At 56.4% G+C, this 25,126-nt stretch overlaps 2 long non-coding RNA genes across 3 annotated transcripts; one reads left to right on the top strand and one right to left on the bottom strand.

Moving 5' to 3' along the window:
• The first annotated feature begins 1,290 nt into the window (after positions 1–1,290).
• On the top strand, positions 1,291–3,585 carry LOC138190509 (uncharacterized). The gene is made up of 3 exons (XR_011176522.1): positions 1,291–1,479; positions 1,559–1,688; positions 2,809–3,585. It is a non-coding gene; the product is annotated as an uncharacterized lncRNA (long non-coding RNA).
• Positions 3,140–4,059, bottom strand: LOC124213242 (uncharacterized). 2 transcript variants are annotated; one of them, XR_006881848.2, is made up of 3 exons: positions 3,624–4,059; positions 3,413–3,466; positions 3,140–3,325 (listed from the first exon to the last, which is right to left on the bottom strand). It is a non-coding gene; the product is annotated as an uncharacterized lncRNA (long non-coding RNA). The 2 variants fall into 2 exon arrangements; XR_006881847.2 differs by having other exon boundaries at positions 3,140–3,322; positions 3,624–4,058.
• Positions 4,060–25,126: the final 21,067 nt, after the last annotated feature.

Consider the following 25,126-nt stretch of genomic DNA (forward strand, 5'->3'; position numbering starts at 1 on the left):
TTCGAGTTGCCAGTTGCAGTAAAATCGGAACGCTACACCGAGGACGCGGCCGTCTCTCAAATACTAGATTTGTTCGTGCTAGCTACACTTTCGTGGGGAGTGTAGACTTGCGCGTTCGTTTTAACGGACGCGACGTCCGATGGCCATGTTCGTTTTACAAATGTCACTAGACTTTTGTTACGCTTTTGTGTACTTGGCCTAGACCGAATGTAAAAAGTGTAAAAAGTGTAAAAGGTGTAAATGGTTCAATTTGCATGAATGCTACAGGTTTTTCCACCACGTTAGTGAACTGTGATGCGATATATACCGTAAAACTCGCGAGTGACAACAAACCCATAACCAAACCCGTAACCCCACTACAAATCAGAACAAAGCAGTACAGTATTTTACTGAAAAAGGCTACGGCTGAAACGCCTTCTATGACGTTTCCACGTTGCAATTCCACCTATGTGAAGTTGGCTTGCGATCTTCGAATTCCATGAAAATCTTTACGCAAAATAATTGCTCCCAAATTGCTCTTAATTGTTCTCTAATTGTTATTATTCACTCGTGAATTGTTGAAGAATTCAAAGCGAGTGGCCCCTCTGACCATCACCGTAGTTTTATAACATCGCATCAGGAATATTTGAAACTTTCACACGTCCAGAATTCGAATTCGAGTATTTCAGTAAATTTATAATGATACAAATTCAACAGCAAAGTTTTGTGCGTACTGATTCCCATGTAATGAGGTGTTAGTTACTTCGAAGTAAAAGTTCGCAAAATTGAAGGTAATACGTACATGTTTAATCTTGATGCTGTGTAACTTTCAACGATCAAGTCCTGCGCTATGCAACGTTTGCTAAACACATTGTTCATTTCATAGTACGTGATTCAAAAACGAGCTTTACCTGGAGCATCGAACGATCAGTTTCAATCAAAAATTCAACTCGGTGTTGATATCCGCAGATTCCATGATAAGTATTTGAATAATCAGGGAAACTCAGGTGGCTTGAAACTCTGCAAATACGCTTGATCGATCAAAGCCTCAAGTATATGAAGCTTGATCTCAAAATCACAGTGCAAGTCCGAAAGTTGAACGTAATTGTTCGTTGCAATCAACACTGTGTGTGAGTGGGGTTGCCTATTATGCGGCATAGCCTATGCTCACTCAGAAAATCTCCTCTAGGGTTTTTTTCTTTTATTAGCCTACCGGGACAATCCCTAGAAACTATACAGTCAATGCGCATGCGCGAGTTTTATCGGCTGTTCGGGCAGGTTGGCCACTCCGACTCTCAGCTGTCAAAACCCGTGTCTGGTGGCGATGTGATTCATACGAATTTTTGAGGTTAGAATCTCAAACAGTCGAGTTAGTGACTCGGAAAGTTGATTCTACCACGAACGGTCGAAACTTGATGCTAATGCTCTCTGAAAATTGGCTTTATTCGACCGAAATGAGAAATCTGTTTAAATGTTGGGTGCTTGGAAGAAACGCAGCAGGTAGGTGGGAACACTTTATTTGATCACTTTTACTATTTCGTACATTAGAAATAACAATGAAATTTATTTCTATCAACAGGTGATACGGCCAAAATAATTACATCTCTAATATTCACTGTTATCTGCCTATTCAATTTATCGCACGTACAAAGATCATCGCCACATTCAAGCAACTAAGCAACTTTCTCACTCTCTTGTGATTTCAGGCGGTAATATTGAATTTTATCACTTTTGAAAATGAGACATTAAATCGAGCTTTCAAAAAATTTAAATATCTCACTATCCGTAATAGAACTGTGAATCTATTTTTTCTCAACAATAGTTCAACAAAATTTACAAATAGTCGATAGTCGATAGTCAACGCGTTTTTTCTGAACAATAAATTATTGCTACTATCATTGAAAATTTTCCAATGTCTATCAGAGTTCATTTCGAAAATTTTCAATGATGTTCGATTGAATAAATGAAGGGATCCTAATACTCAAATCGAAAATTCAAGTAATATTAGATTTATTAAAATGATTTCTGTATTTCATGTTAGTGCGGTTCGAAACAAAGAAAATCTAATTCGAAGCGTCGAACTCAGGAACGTAGATCATATCCTGTGACACAAGTTGAAAATTAACTTTCTCAAAATGCGTCTTAACGTCACAATTAGTTTCAAGGACAATAATGTTTTAAAGTAATGTCACAACAGTATTACGAGGATATTGACTTATCGGATTCAAGATTGTGTCCCTTGTTCCATCAAAACAAATGAATATCTGATTTTCAACCAAGTTGGTGAAGATTTTTTTCCAAATAATGTAATCCGATACAATATCTTGTTCATAGTCCTGCGAACGTCACCTTGTAACAAGGATATTTGGAAAAAGTCGCTGTGTTGCAGAAGCCTTTATAAAATTCTTGGTTTTCAATTCGTGCCAATGACTAACTTCTACGTTTCAGTTTCCATATCCAATCTCAGGATGAGAATTTTCTTGTTCCAGACAACGCTAACATGAAATGGAGAAATAATTGCGGTAAATGGAGATTCACAAGCTTTCAGTCTTAGCGTAAGACCCCGTAAAGAGTGTAAAATTGAATTTGGTTTTAAGCTGTCGATAAATTGCATTGTAATAAAAAAGTTAGCGAGCGAGTAAATCCTATAGCAGACCAAGTGATTAATTGCAAAGCAACGTGTGCTAGTAAGTGAAAGCATTCTTTACACTTTACTGGGTTCCGCGAGACCGAAGCACGGGTGATAACTGCAACTAGCTAGCCAGATGACACCGTCAACTAAGATTAACTTTAAATACATTTTTAACTAAAGTTATTTAACATTTCTAGATTTGGATTGGCTCAGTTTGCCTAGCAAAATTCAACCCTACAATCTAATTGACGACGTGAAAGACTATTTATCTGAATTTAATGCCAAAGAGAGTAAAAGTAAGCTTCAGAATAAGGTACCTAATTAAATGGCATAAAATTTAAACAATAATGCTGGTCAATGATATTGCTTGAATTACAATGGTGCACAGAGTGATTCCTCGGTAAAATGAATTGGCAGCAACGGTTAAGTAACAAACTTATCGCTATCGGCTCGATCAAAGCAAAATGATGGGATATTCAGTCACAATTATCTGTAGTATATCCCGCTCTTCAATTTTGCTTCAACTGATGTTAAGAAGGTGGCGATGGCCTGATGAAATTCACTCTGGCACCCGATGTCTGACGGAACAACCAGGTTTGATGGTTTTAATGATTGCATCGCTGGAGAAACCAGGATCCTTGCTACAGAAACGTTTTGACCATCAGGTGAGGCATAATTTTCCTCGTGTTAATCAAAGTTTAAACTTCGAACCTGCTGAAAAAAAAACAAGCTAATTTTATCATTGAATCCATGTTAAAATATTTTAATAGCCAAAGATCACAGAATTAGAAATTTACTTACATGCTTCGCTGTCTGACAACTTTAATCCCGCTTTGACGATGAATTATTTCGTACCTGAAAATATTAGAAGCTATTATTATCAAACAGGAGCTTCTGATAGTTTCGGATACAACTACTTTCAAATAAAATGCACATAACAAATCGTGAATGAAACGCATTTTTAATAATATGTAAATAAAAAATTTGTTCACAATAAACGTTGTTTACTTACCTACTTCTGTTTTTCCAGACTCCCACTTGTTAATGACATTTCACATTGAATTTCGGATTCTTTCTTTCTATAAATAACACGCAATATCTGTATCATTTGATATTTGCTTTTCCGTTGAATTCTTTATTGCGTCACCCATAGTCAGATTCATTGCTGAAATCAACTAAGAGAGGGCGCCACCGTAGTTATCAGCTGGGACGTAACACCGATCGGAATCTCGAGAATGAGGTCAGTATATTTTTGACCGTCAACGCGATTACACACTCGTTACGCTTTCCGGACAGTTAATTGGCGACGAGGATACATCCAGTGATACAGTGTGCACAGTGAACGCGTGTGTATATGTGTGTGTGCGGTACACTTTTCCGACATAATCTAAAATCTAATTCCCGAATCTTCCGGAAGCATCCGTTATGACGTCACATCACGGACGTAACGCTCTGAAGAGGTCCCATGATTGAGAAGTGCAGGCGTCGGTGTTGCAGCGTTACGTTCAGGGTATTCACATAACCCACGGACGCCATCCGCCGAGGCGTCCGACTGTAACATCGGTACGGTACCTGGTGAAAATTTCCAGATAATAGACACTGGAATCGTTCACACAGCTACAGTTAGACTCACATCAGTAGTTTTGGTCACCAATGCGACTGTCAACTCGGAGTAAAAACGGAACGCAGTTCGCAGTAGACTGCGTGACGACACGGTCGGCAGTACTCGAAGTATGTTTCGCAATACACACATAGTCAGATTCATCGCTGAAATCAACTGAGAGAGGGTGTCACCGGAGTTATCAGCTGGGACGTAACACCGATCGGAATCCTGAAAATGAGGTCAGTATATTTTTGACCGTCAACGCGACCATACACTCGTAACACTTTCCAAAAAGTTCATTGACGACGTGGATAAACACAGTGATTGAGCATGCACAGTGTACATATGCGTATGCATCTGTACAGTACAGTATTCCGACACAATCTAAAATCTAACTGCCGAATCTTCCAGAAGTGTCCGTTAGGACCACTGATATATATATACACTGGATTGGATATTACCGTATACTCTACGTGTAAGCTCGTGCATCCAATTGAAAAATTGAATTTCCGCCATCTTGTACAGAAAGTTGTCACAAAATGCGCGCTAGATGTGAACTGCGTAATATATGCTATTTAGATCTAACGATATATTCGTCACACAAAAAAGTTTTTTGACGAGTAAAATAATGTTTGAGACATTAAATGAAGAACAAATCATTTTTTCAAAAGTATATTATTATTTACAATTATATGGTGTAAAAGATCATTAAATAATGTGACGAAAAACTTGTATTTAAGGTAGTACCGTGATAAATCACTTTTCTTACAATATCTTTCAATTTTTGAATACACATAATTTGAAGTGTCCTTTATACGTAGGAATTTTTTTTAATAGTCCTTGCGGTACTAAATTTTGCAATATTAGCGATCAAAAGTAGTACAATTTACATGTATTCCCTATCCCGACCGTAGTTAGAGTGAGCATTTTATTTAATAACAGCCATACTTTTCTTAGAATTTTTTTTAAAAACTGAGAATTATTAATTGAGGATATAACAAGTAATTTTTTTCAAAAAAAACATAAACAAGCGGTATTCATTTTCTTGTAAATAATTCTTAAAGTTTGTTGCTTTTAATGATTTTCAAACTTCCTCTCATAACCTGACCCGTGAGAAATAGTGACTTGGCAACGTTGCCCTACGCGAGAAGTTTAAAATGCCATAAAGGCCCAACGAATTGAAATAAATGTCAGAACTTTGCGGGTATAGGTTACGGTACGGTTCAGTCTCCAATTATAACTAACCTCAAATTGATTTCATAACAATACAATTCTCTACAACACATGCTTGAGGGGCAAGAGATACTGAGTTAGAATGCAACGTTGCCAAGTCAGACAAAAGACGCAATGGGAAAATTTTTATACTTCTGCGCATATGACAGGAAGCCCAAAGGTGTACTGTATCTCAACTACTTTTTACTTTAGTTATAATGTTTTATACAAGGGATATTTCTCTGGAAGTTGAGGACTGCTGCTATCACGGTACTACCTTAAGCGTGATTTTTCTTTATGTTCAAAAGAAGTCCTCAATTCTAAGAAGTTTCCGTCCATTATCCTTCATCCTATGGTGGGCTGAATTCCATACGGATTGATCAAAAATTTGTATAACACTAATTCAATCGTTAGGGAATCCATTTACCACCCATTGATCATCAAAGTGGAGCTTAAAACATGTAAAAAAAGTTTTGAATTAAATTATATCGAATTGGGTGAGTAAAAACTTTATTCAAAAATATGGGGAACAAAACATTCCTTGCAAACGTTAAGGCATTTTTATAGAGTTGCGTGCGATAAACCACAACCGTAATATAATTAGTAAATGCCAGAAGGGGTGACAACGATCGGCTTTGCCGACGACGTAGCTCTGGTGGTGACGGCAAGGACGGCGGAACTGCTCGAGTGCAAGGCCAACGAAGCAATCAGCAGTGCCTGGGCATGGCTGGCTGGTGTAGGGTTGGACTTGGCGAAAAGGAAGACGGAGATAGTGGTAATAACTAGGCGGCACTCGCTGAAGGTGAACCCTATCAAAGTCAAAGGACACGAGGTGAAGCCTACAGACAGCGTGAAGTACCTGGGAGTGACCATCGACGCCAGGTTGAACTTCGCGGCGCACGTGCGGCAGGCCGCTAACAAGGCCATGGGCGTAGCTGCGGCGATTGGCAGGCTAATGCCTAACATAGGGGGACCGGCCCACGTGAAAAGGAAACTCCTGGCGAGCGTAACCTACTCCGTTGCGCTCTACGGAGCCCCAGTATGGGCCGACGCCCTATCAATGGCGAGGAACAGGAGCAGACTGGAGGCTGCGGGAAGGGCCAGTGCATTGCGTGTAGTGTCGGCGTATCGCACTGTCTCGACGCCGGCCGTTATGGTGCTGGCGGGCCTGATCCCGCTGCACTTGATGGCGGCCGAACGGAAGAGAATCGCGGAGGCGGAAGCGAGAAGCGGGGCCCGCAGCAAGGCGGCCAGGGCCAGATTAAGACGCGAAGAGCGGGTGAAGACGACCGAGGCATGGGACGTGGAATGGGGAGAGGCGGAGAAGGGGGCATGGACGAGGGAGGCGATACCCTCGGTGGTACCCTGGATTGACCGGAGACACGGCCAGATGGAGTTCTACCTAACCCAAGGCCTAACGGGGCACGGGTGTTTCGGTACATACCTCCATCGTATAGGCAAGGAGACGACGACACGGTGCCACCACTGCGAAGCCGCTGCGGATGACGCAAACCACACGTGGTTCGTATGCCCGGCATGGAAGGCACCAAGGGAAGAAATGCGAAGCGTGACCGGACCGATCGCGAACATCCGGGAGGTAGTGTACGCCATGTTGAAAGGGCCGGAACAGTGGAGTGCGGTGGCTGCTTACATCAAACGAGTGCTCCGCGACAAGGAGGAGCTTGAAAGGATCAGAAGGGGCGAACAGCCAGGCAGGGGACCCAACCCTGGCACGCCCGCGCCCGCTATGGCGTGCGGCTGCGACCTGGCTTACAGGCACGCCGTATGCTTCAAGAGCGCGGGCTACCTCAGGGACGATGCGACCGAACCCACCAGTGACGCAACGAACATCAGCGTGTTACAGGACAAGATCGTGCGCCTGGCGGCAAAGCACGCCGCACAGGAGATCGGAAGAGGACCGCCCGCGGTCAGTGCGACAATGCCGGGCAGTGAGGGTGCAAGGGTTCGTATGACCTACGGGGCCGTAAATTACGTAGGCAACAACCGGGCCATCTTGTACCTGAAACGCAGGTTTGGAGGCCAGCAAATGCTGACGAACTCGTGCAGCCCGTTGAACATGCAACCGCCGGGGCTAGACATCGTGGTACTCGACGGCGTGGTCTTTACCGCCGACTGCCAATGCATCAGCTGGGCCGAACATGAGAGGATGTTCCCGCACTATAGGTCCACAGTGGATAAGGGAGTCACCTGCTCGGACTGGCGACTGGAAAGGACGCGGACGTCGCAGGTAAGTGTGCAGAAGCGTGGCTGGGGCCACGTAAGCACGGCCAGCAGCATGCTCTGCAGAAAACATTGGAAGTGCGCTGGAGGACGTGTAGTGGGACAAGTGATACAGACAAATAAGCGATTTGGCAGGACATTTTTGCAAAGCCAATCAGCGTAGCTTAACACTGTGTAGATTAAGATTATAGGAATACTCAAGCGATTGAGTGAAAAAGGTTACAGACTAAGCAGAAAGTAACCTAAGTGATAAGTGGTCACCAGACACCGGACAATTAACGGTGTGGTGAAGCGGGACTAGGCCGCCGGAATTATTGCGCCAGCAAAATACCGGCGGCAGTGGGTCACGGCCTGAGTGGCGTTGACTGGCGCCGAGCGACAGGCTAGTGTAAACATCAAGCGCGGGCTGACGACCTTGCTGAGTCAGCAAACTACGGTGAGCAGCAAGACTCGGCAGGCTAGCGCGAGTAGATAGTAAGGTCAATGTAGTAATTACATTTAATTAGCAAATAATGCTAACACTAAATGGTAAAATTGTAAATAGTAACTAACACTACTAGTAGGTCTGGGTATAAAACACGGTCGACTTATATGCGACAGGTGTATAAAATACAGTGCAGGTGTACACGAGCCGGCGCGGAACTCTTGCGTCAGCAAATTCCGCGCCGGCAGTAGGTCACGCGCTGCAAGAGTAGCAAGCGGGTGACTGCTTACATAAGTAGTGAGTAAGTAATTACCGTAAAGTAGGGGTAGTAATTAATTATAAATAGCGAGTAGGTACGAGGAATGGAAGGGAGGCGTAGCCTTGACAGGCCGGCAAGGAGCATGCTCCGCGCCGGCTGGCGAGCTGGCCACGGAGAGAATAAGAGGCCAGGAAAACAGGCCGGCCACAGGGACGAGGTGAAGTAATGCGAAAGCGGTTCCGCCTCGTCCTGGGTGATGAGCGGCGGAGGGGTTTTAGCCGGTAAAAATCCGGCACTATCCGATGACATCCAAGAACAACCGGATGTCTTTTGAAGATTTCCCCTTCGCCGCTGAACAAAAAAAAAAAAAAAAAAAAAAAAAAAAAGGTTAGGCTGGGCTGGGCTGGGCTGGGCTGGGCTGGGCTGGGCTGGGGGATTGGGGATTGGGGATTGGGGATTGGGGATCTCGGGGATCTCGGGGATCTCGGGGATCTATCTCGGGGATCTCGGGGATCTCGGGGATCTCGGGGATCTCGGGGATCTATCTCGGGGATCTCGGGGATCTCGGGGATCTCGGGGATCTCGGGGATCTATCTCGGGGATCTCGGGGATCTCGGGAATCTCGGGGATCTCGGGGATCTATCTCGGGGATCTCGGGGATCTCGGGGATCTCGGGGATCTCGGGGATCTATCTCGGGGATCTCGGGGATCTCGGGGATCTCTCGGGGATCTCGGGGATCTCGGGGATCTCGGGGATCTCGGGGATATCTCGGGGATCTCGGGGATCTATCTCGGGGATCTCGGGGATCTCGGGGATCTCGGGGATATCGGGGATCTATCTCGGGGATCTCGGGGATCTCGGGGATCTCGGGGATCCCTCGGGGATCTCGGGAATCTCGGGGATCTCTCGGGAATCTCGGGGATCTCTCGGGGATCTCGGCGATCAATCTCGGGGATCTCGGGGATCTCGGGGATCTCGGGGATCTATCTCGGGGATCTCGGGGATCTCGGGGATCTCGGGGATCTCGGGGATCTATCTCGGGGATCTCGGGGATCTTGGGGATCTCGGGGATCTCGGGAATCTATCTCGGGGATCTCGGGGATCTCGGGGATCTCGGGGATCTCGGGGATCTATCTCGGGGATCTCGGGGATCTCGGGGATCTCGGGGATCTCGGGGATCTATCTCGGGGATCTCGGGGATCTCGGGGATCTCGGGGATCTCGGGGATCTATCTCGGGGATCTCGGGGATCTCGGGAATCTCGGGGATCTCGGGGATCTATCTCGGGGATCTCGGGGATCTCGGGGATCTCAGGGATCTCGGGGATCTATCTCGGGGATCTCGGGGATCTCGGGGATCTCGGGGATCTCGGGGATCTATCTCGGGGATCTCGGGGATCTCGGGGATCTCGGGGATCTCGGGAATCTATCTCGGGGATCTCGGGGATCTCGGGGATCTCGGGGATATCGGGGATCTATCTCGGGTATCTCCAGGATCTCGGGGATCTCGGGGATCTATCTCGGGGATCTCGGGGATCTCGGGGATCTATCTCGGGGATCTCGGGGATCTCGGGGATCTCCGGGATTTCGGGGATCTATCTCGGGAATCTCGGGGATCTCGGGGATCTCGGGGATCTCGGGGATCTATCTCGGGGATCTCGGGGATCTCGGGAATCTCGGAGATCTCGGGGATCTATCTCGGGGATCTCGGGGATCTCGGGGATCTCGGGGATCTCGAGGATCTATCTCGGGGATCTCGGGGATCTCGGGGATCTCGGGGATCTCGGGGATCTATCTCGGGGATCTCGGGGATCTCGGGGATCTCGGGGATCTATCTCGGGGATCTCGGGGATCTCGGGGATCTCGGGGATCTCGGGGATCTCGGGGATCTATCTCGGGGATCTCGGCGATCTCGGGGATCTCGGGGATCTCGGGGATCTATCTCGGGGATCTCGGGGATCTCGGGGATCTCGGGGATCTCGGGGATCTATCTCGGGGATCTCGGGGATCTATCTCGGGGATCTCGGGGATCTTAGGGATCTCGGGGATCTCGGGAATCTATCTCGGGGATCTCGGGGATCTCGGGGATCTCGGGGATCTCGGGGATCTATCTCGGGGATCTCGGGGATCTCGGGGATCTCGGGGATCTCGGGGATCTATCTCGGGGATCTCGGGGATCTCGGGGATCTCGGGGATCTCAGGGATCTATCTCGGGGATCTCGGGGATCTCGGGGATCTCGGGGATCTCGGGGATCTCGGGGATCTCGGGGATCTATCTCGGGGATCTCGGGGATCTCGGGGATCTCGGGGATCTCGGGGATCTATCTCGGGGATCTCGGGGATCTCGGGGATCTTGGGGATCTCGGGGATCTATCTCGGGGATCTCGGGGATCTCGGGGATCTCGGGGATCTAGGGGATCTCGGGGATCTCGGGGATCTCGGGGATCTCTCGGGGATCTCGGGGATCTCGAGGATCTCGGGGATCTCTCGGGGATCTCTTGGGGATCTCGGGGATCTCTCGGGGATCTCTCGGGTATATCTCGGAGATCTCTCGGGGATCCCAGGGATCTCGGGGATCTCGGGGATCTCGGGGATCTCTCGGGGATCTCGGGGATCTCGGGGATCTCGGGGATCTCGGGGATCTCAGGGATCTCGGGGATCTCGGAGATCTCGGGGATCTCTCGGGGATCTCGGGGATCTTGGGGATCTCGGGGATCTCGGGGATCTCGGGGATCTCGGGGATCTCGGGGATCTCAGGGATCTCTCGGGGATCTCTCGGGAATCTCGGGGATCTCTCGGGGATCTCGGCGATCAATCTCGGGGATCTTGGGGATCTCGGGGACCTCGGGGATCTCGGGGATCTCTCGGGAATCTCGGGGATCTCTCGGGGATCTCGGCGATCAATCTCGGGGATCTTGGGGATCTCGGGGATCTCGGGGATCTCGGGCATCTATCTCGGGGATCTCGGGGATCTCGGGGATCTCGGGGATCTCGGGGATCTCGGGGATCTCGGGGATCTCGGGGATCTCTCAGGGATCTCGGGGATCTCGGGGATCTCGGGGATCTCGGGGATATCTCGGGGATCTCGGGGATCTCGGGGATCTCTCGGGGATCTCGGGGATCTCGGGGATCTCGGGGATCTCGGGGATCTCGGGAATCTCGGGGATCCCTCGGGGATCTCGGGGATCTCGGGGATCTCGGGGATCTCGGGGATCTCGGGGATCTCGGGAATCTCGGGGATCCCTCGGGGATCTCGGGGATCTCGGGGATCTCGAGGATCTCGGGGATCTCGGGGATCTCGGGGATCTCGGGGATCTCGGGGATCTCTCGGGAATCTCGGGGATCTTGGGGATCTCGGGGATCTCGGGGATCTCGGGGATCTATCTCGGGGATTTCGGGGATCTCGGGGATCTCGGGGATCTTGGGGATCTCGGGGATCTCGGGAATCTCGGGGATCCCTCGGGGATCTCGGGGATCTCGGGGATCTCGGGGATCTCGGGGTTCTCGGGGATCTCGGGGATCTCGGGGATCTCTCGGGGATCTCGGGGATCTCGGGGATCTCGGGGATCTCGGGGATATCTCGGGGATCTCGGGGATCTCGGGGATATCGGGGATCTATCTCGGGGATCTCAAGGATCTCGGGGATCTCGGGGATCTATCTCGGGGATCTCGGGGATCTCGGGGATCTATCTCGGGGATCTCGGGGATCTCGGGGATCTCCGGGATCTCGGGGATCTATCTCGGGGATCTCGGGGATCTCGGGGATCTCGGGGATCTCGGGGATCTATCTCGGGGATCTCGGAGATCTCGGGGATCTCGGGGATCTCGGGGATCTATCTCGGGGATCTCGGGGATCTCGGGGATCTCGGGGATCTCGGGAATCTATCTCGGGGATCTCGGGGATCTCGGGGATCTCGGGGATATCGGGGATCTATCTCGGGGATCTCAAGGATCTCGGGGATCTCGGGGATCTATCTCGGGGATCTCGGGGATCTCGGGGATCTATCTCGGGGATCTCGGGGATCTCGGGGATCTCCGGGATCTCGGGGATCTATCTCGGGGATCTCGGGGATCTCGGGGATCTCGGGGATCTCGGGGATCTATCTCGGGGATCTCGGGGATCTCGGGAATCTCGGGGATCTCGGGGATCTATCTCGGGGATCTCGGGGATCTCGGGGATCTCGGGGATCTCGAGGATCTATCTCGGGGATCTCGGGGATCTCGGGGATCTCGGGGATCTCGGGGATCTATCTCGGGGATCTCGGGGATCTCGGGGATCTCGGGGATCTATCTCGGGGATCTCGGGGATCTCGGGGATCTCGGGGATCTCGGGGATCTCGGGGATCTATCTCGGGGATCTCGGCGATCTCGGGGATCTCGGGGATCTCGGGGATCTCTCTCGGGGATCTCGGGGATCTCGGGGATCTCGGGGATCTCGGGGATCTATCTCGGGGATCTCGGGGATCTATCTCGGGGATCTCGGGGATCTTGGGGATCTCGGGGATCTCGGGGATCTCGGGGATCTCGGGGATCTCGGGGATCTATCTCGGGGATCTCGGGGATCTCGGGGATCTCGGGGATCTCGGGGATCTATCTCGGGGATCTCGGGGATCTCGGGGATCTCGGGGATATCGGGGATCTATCTCGGGGATCTCGGGGATCTCGGGGATCTCGGGGATCCCTCGGGGATCTCGGGAATCTCGGGGATCTCTCGGGAATCTCGGGGATCTCTCGGGGATCTCGGCGATCAATCTCGGGGATCTCGGGGATCTCGGGGATCTCGGGGATCTATCTCGGGGATCTCGGGGATCTCGGGGATCTCGGGGATCTCGGGGATCTATCTCGGGGATCTCGGGGATCTTGGGGATCTCGGGGATCTCGGGAATCTATCTCGGGGATCTCGGGGATCTCGGGGATCTCGGGGATCTCGGGGATCTATCTCGGGGATCTCGGGGATCTCGGGGATCTCGGGGATCTCGGGGATCTATCTCGGGGATCTCGGGGATCTCGGGGATCTCGGGGATCTCGGGGATCTATCTCGGGGATCTCGGGGATCTCGGGAATCTCGGGGATCTCGGGGATCTATCTCGGGGATCTCGGGGATCTCGGGGATCTCAGGGATCTCGGGGATCTATCTCGGGGATCTCGGGGATCTCGGGGATCTCGGGGATCTCGGGGATCTATCTCGGGGATCTCGGGGATCTCGGGGATCTCGGGGATCTCGGGAATCTATCTCGGGGATCTCGGGGATCTCGGGGATCTCGGGGATATCGGGGATCTATCTCGGGTATCTCCAGGATCTCGGGGATCTCGGGGATCTATCTCGGGGATCTCGGGGATCTCGGGGATCTATCTCGGGGATCTCGGGGATCTCGGGGATCTCCGGGATTTCGGGGATCTATCTCGGGAATCTCGGGGATCTCGGGGATCTCGGGGATCTCGGGGATCTATCTCGGGGATCTCGGGGATCTCGGGAATCTCGGAGATCTCGGGGATCTATCTCGGGGATCTCGGGGATCTCGGGGATCTCGGGGATCTCGAGGATCTATCTCGGGGATCTCGGGGATCTCGGGGATCTCGGGGATCTCGGGGATCTATCTCGGGGATCTCGGGGATCTCGGGGATCTCGGGGATCTATCTCGGGGATCTCGGGGATCTCGGGGATCTCGGGGATCTCGGGGATCTCGGGGATCTATCTCGGGGATCTCGGCGATCTCGGGGATCTCGGGGATCTCGGGGATCTATCTCGGGGATCTCGGGGATCTCGGGGATCTCGGGGATCTCGGGGATCTATCTCGGGGATCTCGGGGATCTATCTCGGGGATCTCGGGGATCTTAGGGATCTCGGGGATCTCGGGAATCTATCTCGGGGATCTCGGGGATCTCGGGGATCTCGGGGATCTCGGGGATCTATCTCGGGGATCTCGGGGATCTCGGGGATCTCGGGGATCTCGGGGATCTATCTCGGGGATCTCGGGGATCTCGGGGATCTCGGGGATCTCAGGGATCTATCTCGGGGATCTCGGGGATCTCGGGGATCTCGGGGATCTCGGGGATCTCGGGGATCTATCTCGGGGATCTCGGGGATCTCGGGGATCTCGGGGATCTCGGGGATCTATCTCGGGGATCTCGGGGATCTCGGGGATCTTGGGGATCTCGGGGATCTATCTCGGGGATCTCGGGGATCTCGGGGATCTCGGGGATCTAGGGGATCTCGGGGATCTCGGGGATCTCGGGGATCTCTCGGGGATCTCGGGGATCTCGAGGATCTCGGGGATCTCTCGGGGATCTCTTGGGGATCTCGGGGATCTCTCGGGGATCTCTCGGGTATATCTCGGAGATCTCTCGGGGATCCCAGGGATCTCGGGGATCTCGGGGATCTCGGGGATCTCTCGGGGATCTCGGGGATCTCGGGGATCTCGGGGATCTCGGGGATCTCAGGGATCTCGGGGATCTCGGAGATCTCGGGGATCTCTCGGGGATCTCGGGGATCTTGGGGATCTCGGGGATCTCGGGGATCTCGGGGATCTCGGGGATCTCGGGGATCTCAGGGATCTCTCGGGGATCTCTCGGGAATCTCGGGGATCTCTCGGGGATCTCGGCGATCAATCTCGGGGATCTTGGGGATCTCGGGGACCTCGGGGATCTCGGGGATCTCTCGGGAATCTCGGGGATCTCTCGGGGATCTCGGCGATCAATCTCGGGGATCTTGGGGATCTCGGGGATCTCGGGGATCTCGGGCATCTATCTCGGGGATCTCGGGGATCTCGGGGATCTCGGGGATCTCGGGGATCTCGGGGATCTCGGGGATCTCGGGGATCTCTCAGGGATCTCGGGGATCTCGGGGATCTCGGGGATCTCCGGGATCTCGGGGATCTATCTCGGGGATCTCGGGGATCTCGGGGATCTCGGGGATCTCGGGGATCTATCTCGGGGATCTCGGGGATCTCGGGAATCTCGGGGATCTCGGGGATCTATCTCGGGGATCTCGGGGATCTCGGGGATCTCGGGGATCTCGAGGATCTATCTCGGGGATCTCGGGGATCTCGGGGATCTCGGGGATCTCGGGGATCTATCTCGGGGATCTCGGGGATCTCGGGGATCTCGGGGATCTATCTCGGGGATCTCGGGGATCTCGGGGATCTCGGGGATCTCGGGGATCTCGGGGATCTATCTCGGGGATCTCGGCGATCTCGGGGATCTCGGGGATCTCGGGGATCTCTCTCGGGGATCTCGGGGATCTCGGGGATCTCGGGGATCTCGGGGATCTATCTCGGGGATCTCGGGGATCTATCTCGGGGATCTCGGGGATCTTGGGGATCTCGGGGATCTCGGGGATCTCGGGGATCTCGGGGATCTCGGGGATCTATCTCGGGGATCTCGGGGATCTCGGGGATCTCGGGGATCTCGGGGATCTATCTCGGGGATCTCGGGGATCTCGGGGATCTCGGGGATCTCGGGGATCTATCTCGGGGATCTCGGGGATCTCGGGGATCTCGGGGATCTCGGGGATCTCGGGGATCTATCTCGGGGATCTCGGGGATCTCGGGGATCTCGGGGATCTATCTCGGGGATCTCGGGGATCTCGGGGATCTTGGGGATCTCGGGGATCTATCTCGGGGATCTCGGGGATCTCGGGAATCTCGGGGATCTCGGGGATCTCGGGGATCTCGGGGATCTCGGGGATCTCTCGGGGATCTCGGGGATCTCGAGGATCTCGGGGATCTCTCGGGGATCTCTTGGGGATCTCGGGGATCTATCTCGGGGATCTCGGGGATCTCGGGGATCTCGGGGATCTCGGGGATCTATCTCGGGGATCTCGGGGATCTCGGGGATCTCGGGGATCTCGGGGATCTCGGGGATCTATCTCGGGGATCTCGGGGATCTCGGGGATCTTGGGGATCTCGGGGATCCATCTCGGGGATCTCGGGGATCTCGGGGATCTCGGGGATCTCGGGGATCTCGGGGATCTCGGGGATCTCGGGGATCTCGGGAATCTCTCGGGGATCTCAGGGATCTCGGGGATCTCTCGGGGATCTCGGGGATCTCGGGGATCTCAAGGATCTCGGGGATCTCGGGGATCTCGGGGATCTCGGGGATCTCTCAGGGATCTCGGGGATCTCTCGGGGATCTCTCGGGGATCACGGGGATCTCGGGGATCTCTCGGGGATCTCGGGGATCTCTCGGGGATCTCTCGGGGATCTCGGGGATCTCGGGGATCTCGAGGATCTCGGGGATCTCTCGGGGATCTCGGGGATCTCGGGGATCTCGGGGATCTCGGGGATCTCTCGGGGATCTCTCAGGGATCACTTCGGGATATCAGGGATCTCGGGGATCTCTCGGGGATCTCGGGGATCTCGGAAATCTCGGGGATCTCGGGGATCTCTCGGGGATCTCGGGGATCTCAGGGATCTCGGGGATCTCGGGGATCTCGGGGATCTCGGGGATCTCGGGGATCTCTCGGATATCTCTCGGGGATCTCGGGGATCTCGGGGATCTCTCGGGGATCTCGGGGATCTCGGGGATCTCAGGGATCTCGGGGATCTCTCGGGGATCTCGGGGATCTCGGGGATATCTCGGGGATCTCGGGGATCTCGGGGATCTCTCGGGGATCTCGGGGATCTCAAGGATCTCGGGGATCTCGGGGATCTCGGGGATCTCGGGGATCTCGGGGACCTCTCGGGGATCTCGGGGATCTCGGGGATCTCGGGGATCTCGGGGATCTCTCGGGGATCTCGGGGATCTCGGGGATCTCTCGGGGATCTCGGGGATCTCGGGAATCTCGGGGATCCCTCGGGGATCTCGGGGATCTCGGGGATCTCTCGTTGATCTCGGGGATCTCGGGGATCTCGGGGATCTTGGGGATCTCTTGGATCTCTCAGGGATCTCGGGGATCTCTCGGGGGTCTCGGGGATCTCTCGGGGATCTCGGGGATCTCGGGGATCTCGGGGATCTCTCGATGATCTCGGGGATCTCGGGGATCTCGGGGATCTTGGGGATCTCTTGGATCTCTCAGGGATCTCGGGGATCTCTCGGGGGTCTCGGGGATCTCTCGGGGATCTCGGGGATCTCGGGGATCTCGGGGATCTCTCGATGATCTCGGGGATCTCGGGGATCTCGGGGATCTCGGGGATCTCTCGGGGATCTCTCGGGGATCTCGGGGATCTCGGGGATCACTCGGGGATCTCGGGGATCTCGGGGATCTCGGGGATCTCGGGGATCTCGGGGATCTCGGGGATCTCGGGGATCTCTCGGGGAGCTCGGGGATCTCGGGGATCTCGGGGATCTCGGGGATCTCGGGGATCTCGGGGATCTGTCGGGGATCTCGGGGATCTCGGGGATCTCGGGGATCTCTCGGGGATCTCGGGGATCTCGGGGATCTCGGGGATCTCGGGGATCTCTCGGGGATCTCAGGGATTTCGGGGATCTCGGGGATCTCGGGGATCTCGGGGATCTAGGGGATCTCGGGGATCTCGGGGATCTCTCGGGGATCTCGGGGATCTCATGGATCTCGGGGATCTCGGGGATCTCGGGGATCTCGGGGATCTCGGGAATCTCGGGGATCTCGGGGATCTCGGGGATCTCGGGGATCTCGGGGATCTCGGGGATCTCGGGGATCTCTCGGGGATCTCGGGGATCTCGGGGATCTCTCGGGGATCTCGGGGATCTCGGGGATCTGGGGGATCTCGGGGATCTCGGGGATCTCTCGGGGATCTCGGGGATCTCGGGGATCTCGGGGATCTCGGGGATCTCTCGGGGAGCTCGGGGATCACGGGGATCTCGGGGATCTCGGGGATCTCGGGGATCTCGGGGATCTGTCGGGGATCTCGGGGATCTCGGGGATCTCGGGGATCTCTCGGGGATCTCGGGGATCTCGGGGATCTCGGGGATCTCGGGGATCTCACGGGGATCTCAGGGATTTCGGGGATCTCGGGGATCTCTCGGGGATCTCGTGGATCTCGGGGATCTCGGATATCTCGGGGATCTCGGGGATCTCGGGGATCTCGGGGATCTCTCAGGGATCTCGGGGATCTTGGGGATCTCGGGGATCTCATGGATCTCGGGGGTCTCATGGATCTCGGGGATCTCGGGGATCTCTCGGGGATCTCGGGGATATCGGGGATCTCGGGGGGATCTCGGGGATCTCGGGGGGATCTCGGGGATCTCGGGGATCTCGGGGATCTCTCGGGGATCTCTCAAGGATCTGGGGAATCTCGGGGATCTCGGGGATCTCGGGGATCTCTCGGGGATCTCGGGGATCTCGGGGATCTCGGGGATCTCGGGGATCTCGGGAATCTCTCGGGGATCTCAGGGATCTCGGGGATCTCTCGGGGATCTCGGGGATCTCGGGGATCTCAAGGATCTCGGGGATCTCGGGGATCTCGGGGATCTCGGGGATCTCTCAGGGATCTCGGGGATCTCTCGGGGATCTCTCGGGGATCACGGGGATCTCGGGGATCTCTCGGGGATCTCGGGGATCTCTCGGGGATCTCTCGGGGATCTCGGGGATCTCGGGGATCTCGGGGATCTCGGGGATCTCTCGGGGATCTCGGGGATCTCGGGGATCTCGGGAATCTCGGGGATCTCTCGGGGATCTCGGGGATCTCAAGGATCTCGGGGATCTCGGGGATCTCGAGGATCTCTCGGGGATCTCGGGGATCTCGGGGATCTCTCGGGGATCTCGGGGATCTCTCGGGGATCTCTCGGGGATCTCGGGGATCTCAAGGATCTCGGGGATCTCGGGGATCTCGAGGATCTCTCGGGGATCTCGGGGATCTCGGGGATCTCGGGAATCTCGGGGATCTCGGGGATCTCTCGGGAATCTCGGGGATCTCGGGGATCTCGGGGATCTCGGGGATCTCGGGGATCTCGGATATCTCGGGGATCTCTCGAGGATCTCGGGGATCTCGGGGATCTCGGGGATCTCTCGGGGATCTCGGGGATCTCGGGGATCTCAGGGATCTCTGGGATCTCTCGGGGATCTCGGGGATCTCGGGGATCTCGGGGATCCCGAAGATCTCTCGGGGATCTCGGGGATCTCGGGGATCTCGGGGATCTCTCGGGGATCTCGGGGATCTCGGGGATCTCGGGGATCTCAGGGTTCTCGGGGATCTCGGGGATCTCAAGGATCTCGGGGATCTCGGGGATCTCTCGGGGATCTCGGGGATCTCGGGGATCTCTCGGGAATCTCGGGGATCTCGAGGGGATCTCTCGGGGATCTCGGGGATCTCGGGGATCTCTCGGGGATCTCGGGGATCTCTCGGGGATCTCTCGGGGATCTCGGGGATCTCGGGGATCTCGGGGATCTCGGGGATCTCGGGGATCTCGGGGATCTGTCGGGGATCTCGGGGATCTCGGGGATCTCGGGGATCTCTCGGGGATCTCGGGGATCTCGGGGATCTCGGGGATCTCGGGGATCTCTCGGGGATCTCAGGGATTTCGGGGATCTCGGGGATCTCTCGGGGATCTCGTGGATCTCGGGGATCTCGTGGATCTCGGGGATCTCGGATATCTCGGGGATCTCGGATATCTCGGGGATCTCGAGGATCTCTCGGGGATCTCAAGGATCTCTCGGGGATCTCAGGGATCTCGGGGATCTCGGGGATCTCGGGGATCTCGGGGATCTCGGGGATCTCGCGGGGATCTCGGGGATCTCTCGGGGATCTCGGGGATCTCGGGGATCTCGGGAATCTCGGGGATCTCGGGGATCTCGGGGATCTCGGGGATCTCGGGGATCTCTCGGGGATCTCGGGGATCTCGGGGATCTCTCGGGGATCTCGGGGATCTCTCGGGGATCTCGGGGATCTCGGGGATCTAGGGGATCTCGGGGATCTCGGGGATCTCTCGGGGATCTCGGGGATCTCGGGGATCTCGGGGATCTCGGGGATCTCTCGGGGAGCTCGGGGATCTCGGGGATCTCGGGGATCTTGGGGATCTCGGGGATCTCGGGGATCTGTCGGGGATCTCGGGGATCTCGGGGATCTCGGGGATCTCTCGGGGATCTCGGGGATCTCGGGGATCTCGGGGATCTCGGGGATCTCTCGGGGATCTCAGGGATTTCGGGGATCTCGGGGATCTCTCGGGGATCTCGTGGATCTCGGGGATCTCGTGGATCTCGGGGATCTCGGATATCTCGGGGATCTCGGATATCTCGGGGATCTCGAGGATCTCTCGGGGATCTCAAGGATCTCTCGGGGATCTCAGGGATCTCGGGGATCTCGGGGATCTCGGGGATCTCGGGGATCTCGGGGATCTCGCGGGGATCTCGGGGATCTCTCGGGGATCTCGGGGATCTCTCGGGGATCTCGGGGATTTCTCGGGGATCTCGGGGATCTCTCGGGGATCTCGGGGATCTCGGGGATCTCGGGGATCTCTCGGGGATCTCGGGGATCTCGGGGATCTCGGGGATCTCGGGGATCTCTCGGGGATCTCAGGGATTTCGGGGATCTCGGGGATCTCTCGGGGATCTCGGGGATCTCGGGGATCTCAGGGATTTCGGGGATCTCGGGGATCTCTCGGGGATCTCGTGGATCTCGGGGCTCTCGGATATCTCGGGGATCTCGAGGATCTCTCGGGGATCTCGGGGATCTCGGGGATCTCAAGGATCTCTCGGGGATCTCAGGGATCTCGGGGATCTCGGGGATCTCGGGGATCTCGGGGATCTCGGGGATCTCGCGGGGATCTCGGGGATCTCTCGGGGATCTCGGGGATCTAGGGGATCTCGGGGATTTCTCGGGGATCTCGGGGATCTCTCGGGGATCTCGGGGATCTCGGGGATCTCGGGGATCTCTCGGGGATCTCGGGGATCTCGGGGATCTCCGGGATCTCGGGGATCTCGGGGATCTCGGGGATCTCGGGGATCTCGCGGGGATCTCGGGGATCTCGGGGATCTCGGGGATCTCTCGGGGATCTCGGGGATCTCGGGGATCTCGGGGATCTCGGGGATCTCGGGGATCTCGGGGATCTCTCGGGGATCTCGGGGATCTCGGGGATCTTGGGGATCTCTCAGGGATCTCGGGGATCTCATGGATCTCGGGGATCTCGGGGATCTCGGGGATCTCGGGGATCTCGGGGATCTCGGGGATCTCGGGAATCTCGGGGATCTCGGGGATCTCGGGGATCTCGGGGATCTCGGGGATCTCTCGGGGATCTCGGGGATCTCGGGGATCTCTCGGGGATCTCGGGGATCTCTCGGGGATCTCGGGGATCTCATGGATCTCGGGGATCTCGGGGATCTCGGGGATCTCGGGGATCTCGGGGATCTCGGGGATCTCGGGAATCTCGGGGATCTCGGGGATCTCGGGGATCTCGGGGATCTCGGGGATCTCTCGGGGATCTCGGGGATCTCGGGGATCTCTCGGGGATCTCGGGGATCTCTCGGGGATCTCGGGGATCTCGGGGATCTAGGGGATCTCGGGGATCTCGGGGATCTCTCGGGGATCTCGGGGATCTCGGGGATCTCGGGGATCTCGGGGATCTCTCGGGGAGCTCGGGGATCTCGGGGATCTCGGGGATCTCGGGGATCTCGGGGATCTCGGGGATCTGTCGGGGATCTCGGGGATCTCGGGGATCTCGGGGATCTCTCGGGGATCTCGGGGATCTCGGGGATCTCGGGGATCTAGGGGATCTCTCGGGGATCTCGGGGATCTCGGGGATCTCGGGGATCTCGGGGATCTCGGGGATCTCTCGGGGATCTCGGGGATCTCGGGGATCTCGGGGATCTCGGGGATCTAGGGGATCTCTCGGGGATCTCGGGGATCTCGGGGATCTCTCGGGGATCTCGGGGATCTCGGGGATCCCGGGGATCTCGGGAATCTCGGGGATCTCGCGGGGATCTCGGGGATCTCTCGGGGATCTCGGGGATCTCTCGGGGATCTCGGGGATTTCTCGGGGATCTCGGGGATCTCTCGGGGATCTCGGGGATCTCGGGGATCTCGGGGATCTCGGGGATCTCGGGGATCTCGGGGATCTCGGGGATCTCTCGGGGATCTCAGGGATTTCGGGGATCTCGGGGATCTCTCGGGGATCTCGTGGATCTCGGGGATCTCGTGGATCTCGGGGATCTCGGATATCTCGGGGATCTCGAGGATCTCTCGGGGATCTCAAGGATCTCTCGGGGATCTCAGGGATCTCGGGGATCTCGGGGATCTCGGGGATCTCGGGGATCTCGGGGATCTCGCGGGGATCTCGGGGATCTCTCGGGGATCTCGGGGATCTCTCGGGGATCTCGGGGATTTCTCGGGGATCTCGGGGATCTCTCGGGGATCTCGGGGATCTCGGGGATCTCGGGGATCTCTCGGGGATCTCGGGGATCTCTCGGGGATCTCGGGGATCTCGGGGATCTCCGGGATCTCGGGGATCTCGGGGATCTCGGGGATCTAGGGGATCTCTCGGGGATCTCGGGGATCTCGGGGATCTCGGGGATCTCTCGGGGATCTCGGGGATCTCGGGGATCTCGGGGATCTCGGGGATCTCGGGGATCTAGGGGATCTCGGGGATCTAGGGGATCTCTCGGGGATCTCGGGGATCTCGGGGATCTCGGGGATCTCGGGGATCGCGGGGATCGCGGGGATCGCGGGGATCTCGGGGATCTCGGGGATCTCGGGGATCGCGGGGATCTCGGGGATCTCGGGGATCTCGGGGATCTCGGGGATCGCGGGGATCGCGGGGATCGCGGGGATCTCGGGGATCTCGGGGATCTCGGGGATCTCGGGGATCTCGGGGATCTCGGGGATCTCGGGGATCTCGGGGATCTCGGGGATCTCGGGGATCTCGGGGATCTCGGGGATCGCGGGGATCGCGGGGATCTCGGGGATCTCGGGGATCTCGGGGATCGCGGGGATCTCTCGGGGATCTCGGGGATCTCGGGGATCTCGGGGATCTCGGGGATCTCGGGGATCTCTCGGGGATCTCGGGGATCTCTCGGGGATCTCGGGGATCTCGGGGATCTCGGGGATCTCGGGGATCTCGGGGATCTCGGGGATCTCGGGGATCTCGGGGATCTCTCGGGGATCTCTCAAGGATCTGGGGAATCTCGGGGACCTCGGGGATCTCTCGGGGATCTCGGGGATCTCGGGGATCTCTCGGGGATCTCGGGGATCTCGGGGATCTAGGGGATCTCGGGGATCTCTCAGGGATCTCGGGGATCTCATGGATCTCGGGGATCTCGGGGATCTCTCGGGGATCTCGGGGATCTCTCGGGGATCTCGGGGATCTCGGGGATCTAGGGGATCTCGGGGATCTCGGGGATCTCTCGGGGATCTCGGGGATCTCGGGGATCTCGGGGATCTCGGGGATCTCTCGGGGAGCTCGGGGATCTCGGGGATCTCGGGGATCTCGGGGATCTCGGGGATCTCAGGGATCTGTCGGGGATCTCGGGGATCTCGGGGATCTCGGGGATCTCTCGGGGATCTCGGGGATCTCGGGGATCTCGGGGATCTCGGGGATCTCTCGGGGATCTCAAGGATTTCGGGGATCTCGGGGATCTCTCGGGGATCTCGTGGATCTCGGGGATCTCGTGGATCTCGGGGATCTCGGATATCTCGGGGATCTCGGATATCTCGGGGATCTCGAGGATCTCTCGGGGATCTCAAGGATCTCTCGGGGATCTCAGGGATCTCGGGGATCTCGGGGATCTCGGGGATCTCGGGGATCTCGGGGATCTCGCGGGGATCTCGGGGATCTCTCGGGGATCTCGGGGATCTCTCGGGGATCTCGGGGATTTCTCGGGGATCTCGGGGATCTCTCGGGGATCTCGGGGATCTCGGGGATCTCGGGGATCTCTCGGGGATCTCGGGGATCTCGGGGATCTCGGGGATCTCGGGGATCTCTCGGGGATCTCAGGGATTTCGGGGATCTCGGGGATCTCTCGGGGATCTCGTGGATCTCGGGGATCTCGTGGATCTCGGGGATCTCGGATATCTCGGGGATCTCGGATATCTCGGGGATCTCGAGGATCTCTCGGGGATCTCAAGGATCTCTCGGGGATCTCAGGGATCTCGGGGATCTCGGGGATCTCGGGGATCTCGGGGATCTCGGGGATCTCGCGGGGATCTCGGGGATCTCTCGGGGATCTCGGGGATCTCTCGGGGATCTCGGGGATTTCTCGGGGATCTCGGGGATCTCTCGGGGATCTCGGGGATCTCGGGGATCTCGGGGATCTCTCGGGGATCTCGGGGATCTCTCGGGGATCTCGGGGATCTCGGGGATCTCCGGGATCTCGGGGATCTCGGGGATCTCGGGGATCTCGGGGATCTCGGGGATCTCTCGGGGATCTCGGGGATCTCGGGGATCTCGGGGATCTCGGGGATCTCGGGGATCTAGGGGATCTCGGGGATCTAGGGGATCTCTCGGGGATCTCGGGGATCTCGGGGATCTCGGGGATCTCGGGGATCTCGGGGATCTCTCGGGGATCTCGGGGATCTCGGGGATCTCGGGGATCTCGGGGATCTAGGGGATCTCTCGGGGATCTCGGGGATCTCGGGGATCTCTCGGGGATCTCGGGGATCTCGGGGATCCCGGGGATCTCGGGGATCTCGGGGATCTCGGGGATCTCGGGGATCTCGGGGATCTCGGGGATCTCGGGGATCTCGGGGATCTCGGGGATCTCGGGGATCTCGGGGATCTCGGGGATCGCGGGGATCGCGGGGATCGCGGGGATCTCGGGGATCTCGGGGATCTCGGGGATCGCGGGGATCTCGGGGATCTCGGGGATCTCGGGGATCTCGGGGATCGCGGGGATCTCGGGGATCTCGGGGATCTCGGGGATCTCGGGGAT

This window comes from Neodiprion pinetum, chromosome 2 (assembly GCF_021155775.2).
Source record: "Neodiprion pinetum isolate iyNeoPine1 chromosome 2, iyNeoPine1.2, whole genome shotgun sequence".
In the NCBI taxonomy this organism is placed as follows: domain Eukaryota; kingdom Metazoa; phylum Arthropoda; class Insecta; order Hymenoptera; family Diprionidae; genus Neodiprion; species Neodiprion pinetum.